Source organism: Nanorana parkeri, unplaced genomic scaffold, assembly GCF_000935625.1.
Source record: "Nanorana parkeri isolate BGI_ZX_2015 unplaced genomic scaffold, ASM93562v1 scaffold234, whole genome shotgun sequence".
In the NCBI taxonomy this organism is placed as follows: Eukaryota; Metazoa; Chordata; class Amphibia; order Anura; family Dicroglossidae; genus Nanorana; species Nanorana parkeri.
In genome coordinates this window covers 403,458-408,537 of record NW_017306502.1, presented here as the reverse complement: position 1 = coordinate 408,537, position 5,080 = coordinate 403,458, and positions in this window count along the sequence as shown.

Below are 5,080 nucleotides of genomic sequence, written 5' to 3'. Positions count from 1 at the left end.
TTCTGTTAGACAAAGGGGGAAAATGCCCCCCCCCCCCCCAAGCCTTTGTACTAGTTGCAGTGGCCTCCAATCGTATGTTAGATTCGAAGTGTGATTGGAAGTTATTTGACAAGCTGTGCTAAGGAGTGGGGTATTGGTGTTCATATCATATGGGTCTAAAATGGGCAATTTTTCAGATGCATAGGTGAGGCCTTTTTACCTGTTTGATGCCAACTGAAATTGGTTGTTTTTTTTTGGTATGACAGTTGATCAGTGAGAACAAAACTTGCTTATTTATGATGCATAACTTGAATGTGGTGCATCTACGCTAAAGCTGACTAACTTGTACACTGGTGAAAATACTTCAAAGATTTGTTAGATGCTGGATCAATTCGGTAATTAAGTGTGTGCAGAGGACTGTAGCGCTGCCTTACATAAACTTTCTGGTAACTTTTGACGTCTGCCCAGGTCTTTCAGTTACTTAGAATGGGCCTCTGCTCTACTGGAATTGTAGATATTTAATCTTGTTTGCTTATATTAACCAGCTTTGCTAACATTGTTCTAGGCCAGGTGTAGGCAACTTTGGCACTCCAGCTGTTTTGGAACTACAAGTCCTATGAGGTGTTGCAAGATTGACTGCCACGACTTGCAGAGGCATTATGGTATTTGTAGTTTCTCAGCTGGAGTGCCAAGGTTGCCTCCACTGTTTTAGGCGATGCAGATTGGCCCCTTGCTACAAAAGGCAATCACATGGAGTCCCTGATGTGTTTGCTTCAAAGTAATACTGCAGAGCATGACCCATATGTAGAGGGTCTGGTTGCCTCTATACATCCATCAGCATGAGAAGCATAACTTCTTTCCCATAGCGTCTTCCAGGACAGCATCACGAGATGGAATCTCCTCCCCCACACACAGGAAACGCGTCACTTAAACTCAAGACCCTCCTCCACTCCCTCAGTCTTTTGTGTTTCCTCAGTCAAGCTGGGGAGCGCGTCACAGAACGCTGAGGGGCTTCCATGTGGTGATGCTGCCCGGGAAGTCTCCTTTTCTTAATGGCTGCCTATGTAGGGCAGATGGTGTATGTTTGCCTACCTGTTGTGAGCCCTAGGGATTCTCCTAGCGCTGTCAGGAGATGAGGCTTCCAGCTTCAGTGCCCAGTGCAGGCCAGGACCGGGAGGATGAAACCCCCTTGGCTAGGTCAGGGGAATCGGTGGGCCGCTGTTCAGAGGGGTCTGTCCGGTTCTCCAGGCCTCGGGAAAGTTTTCCCCGGGTGGCCGCGTACATCGTTTCCGGGCTTGTGCGTTCCAGGCTTTGTTTTTGGCGCAGGAGGAAGGGGAGGGCTCAGGCGGTGCTAAATACAGCGTGGATCTCAGTAGTGACTGAGAAGAAACGCTGGCAGGCTTCTTTTAAGGACTCTGCTGACATGGATCCTGGGTTACCCTTGCAGCGACTGCGGATTCTGGTCTTCCAAGCACCAAGATGCTTTGTTGTTGAGGGGCACTCTAACCCTTTTTTGGAGTAAGGGACAGTTGTTAAATGGCTCCTTGGTTTCTTTCAGGCTAAAGAAAAAACGAAGGTGGCCCCAAAGTTTGTGCGGTGAAGTTGAGCTCCGGTTATGTTAAGGCTCTGTCAGAAGTGCATTGAGGGTCTTCTTAGGGAGGAGTCTGCTGCAGCCAGTAGTTACCTGTTAGTTTCAGTTGAGGAGTTATCTGCTACATTTAATTCCTTCCGGTCTGTTTTAGAGGGATTCCGGGCTCCAGTTCCCACAGCTGCTTCTACCCCTTTGCCTTTTTTCTGCTCCTGTCTTTTCTACTCAGGGTGGGCTGTCAGGAGCAGGAGGATCTTAGTGAGCCTGGTCCTTCTCATGGTGGGTTTGTCATCAGAGGAAGAGTGTAATAGACTATGTACCTAGCTCTTCCTGGTATAAATTATCCTTAGAGGATGTGGATGAATTACTGACTGCAATCTATAGCATGTTAGAGATCCAGGAAGAGCAAGTACAGTTATCCAGTCACGACCTTATGTATCAGGGTTTGCAGCTTAAAAAGATTTCAAGTGCTTCCCGGTACATAAGGTTTTTGTCAGACTATTCTCAAGGAGTGGGCTGAGCCTGAGAGAAAGCCTCTGAAGTCAGGAAATCTCAAACGGAGGTTTCCTTTCGAGGATCCAGCCTTGGTGTGGAATAAATCTTCAAAGCTGGATGCTCTGTTGGCTAAGGTTTCTCAGAAATCTGACTTAGCCTTTGAGGACATGGGAGTTTTACGGGACACCATGGATAAGAAGATTGAGGTTCTTTTGAAGAGAACATGGGCCTCTTCTTCCATGAACCTTAAATTTGCTCTGGCTACCACATGCGTTGCCAGGAACTTAAGAGTTTTGGCTCTTGCAATTTAGAACGCATCTGATGGCAGGTACCCCGAGGGCACAGCTCTTGGAGTCGCTGCCTATGCTCTTCAGGGCGGTAGGTTATATCGCAGACACCTCAGCAGAATCGGTACGCATGACTGCCAGATCATCAGCTCATATTAACTCTTCCCGCAAGGCCCTGTGGTTAAAAGCATGGGAGGGAGATGCCGCCTCAAAGTTGCGGTTATGTAATCTCCCCTTTTCAGGGGACTTGCTTTTTTGGGGCAGAGCTAGCGCATATTCTAGAGAGAACAGCTGACAAAAAGGCTTTTCCTGAAAAGAAGAAAAAGCCTTTCTGGAAAAAATTTCGGGAACCAGAAGGGTAGGCCTCAGGAAAATAAAGGGGACAAACCCAAGAAGCATTGGACGGGTCAGAAAGGTAGAGGAAGAAGGGGATTCTGTTTAACGCACCCTCTGCCAAAGCCCCAATGGCTGTCTTCTTCCAGTGGGCGGGAGATTGGAGGAATTCTTCCCTCAGTGGTCGAAGATTACCTCCAACCAGTTCATATTAAGCCTGATCAGTGAGGGTTACAAGCTGAAGTTCACCGGTTTACATCCCACAAGGTTTCTAGTCACGCACCTCCCGTGTCAGGAAGAAAAAGCAAGTGTTGTCACTTTTGCTGGGAGATCCAGTGGACCAGAGAGTCATTTCCAGAGTTCCGGCTCTGGAAGAACGAAGGGGGTTTTACTCACGTTTTTGGTATTAAAACCCTCTGGCCAGTATCGATTTGATACTAAATTTGAAGCCCCTGAACGTGGTCATAAAATACAAGAGATTCAGGATGGAGTCAATCTTTTTCTATAAAAAACATCTTGCAGCCAGGAGCATACTTGGCGTCTCTGGATCTGTGAGATGCCTACCTCCATATCCCGATACACCCAGCTTTCCAGCAGTTCCTGAGACTAGCGGTAAGGATGGGTCCAACTGTTCACCACTTCCAGTTCAGGGCTCTGCCATTTGGTCTCTCTTCAGCGCCTCAAATTTTTTCTACGGTGTTGCGGGAGGCCCTGGTTCTGTTATGATTACAAGGGATAAATATAATTCCTTACTTAGACGATATCCTCCTGTCAGCACCGTCCGCGGGGCAGCTGCGGAGGGATTTAGCGGTGACCCGGAGTTGGCTTCAGGGGCTGGGATGGATTTTGAATGTTCAGAAGTCCAACCTGGAGCCTTCTCAGGTAATTACTTATCTGGGTACATCTTAGATTCCAACCAGCAGAAGATTTTCCTTCCTCGGGAGAAGGTGGTCAAGGTCTCCTCGGCAGTCAGTCGGCTTCAGTTGAGTCGGCCGGTGTCACTAAGAGTGGTGGCGTCGGTCATGGGACTCATGACTGCTTGCCTGCCGTCGGTAAAGTGGGCTCGGTTCCACCAGAGACCTCTGCAGCAGTTCTTCCTAAGGAATTGGAATCGCTCGCAGGGAGGGTTAGACTTTTCCCCTCCCTCCCCTCGGTAAAGAGAAGCCTGTGGTGGTGGAGAGGAGTTTTCAGCCCTCGATACGCTTGACCACAGATGCCAGTGCGTGGGGATGGGGAGCTCATGTCGGGGAAAGTCTAGCGCAGGGTTGCTGGTCTCTAGAAGAGTCCAGAAGATCTTCCAATTGGAGAGAATTAAAGGCGATCGCGAATGCGACACAATCTGTTTGTTCTGTCAGACAACATCACGGTGGGGGTTTATCTGAACAAGCAAGGGGGCACAAGGAGTTGGCCGCCTCAGCTTCTAGCCAAAGGAATATTTTCCTAGGCGGAAGTAAATCTGACGTCATTGTTTGCGGTACACCTGAAGGGTACCCTCAACCTATTGGCAGACTATCTGAGTCGGCATCAGATACTGCAGGACGAATGGGTCCTGAACCAGGAGGTATTTTCACTAATATCAGAGGCATGGTGTCTTCCTGTAGTGGATTCAACTAGAGTAGGGGTCAGCAACCATGAAATCTCAAAGAGCCATTTTTACCTGTTTCCCACAGAAAAAAAAACACCGGGAGCCACAAAACCCTTTTTACATCTAAAATGAAGATAACACGTCATATATCGGTTTTTACCTTCATTCTATGTATAGTATGTATATGTGGGCTTAGTAACGCATTGGACTCTGGGCTTAACGGAGAACCTGCAGAGCACACCATAGATCCTGCACAGCCCATCTGGGCCTCAGGTGGGCTGGTCGCCGGGGTCCCTTTCACTGTACCGCCTCCCAACTCCTCTTACCTGTTGCTGCTGGGGCCCGGCCTCCTCCACCCCCTCCCCTGTCACCTCTGCCATGCCGCCACTGGTACAGCTGATACTCATGTAAGAGGCCCCCTTCACATGGGTACTGGCCGTGTCCCCCCTGATGGCGGTGTTCTATCAAAGTTTGTGACTACGTTACAATGTGTGACCGGTGACGCGGTCACACATTTCAATGTAATCCGGCCCAGTTTTCTGGCGGTGGAATGTGTGACCGCCAATAGGTGAAGCATTCCAGCGCTTTCTCAGCTGTTCCAGGGCAGATCGGCATCGCAAATCTTATGTGCAGGAGAACCGATCTGCCCTGGAACAGCTGATCGGTTCTGAAATGTCACTTGACTCTGCGACTGCGATCTCACATTCCACCGCACTCAAAGTCGGATAGAAGTGACATTTCAGGACCGATCAGCTGTTCCAGGGCGGATCAGTTCTCCTGCACATAAGATTTGCAATGCTGATCTGCCCTGGA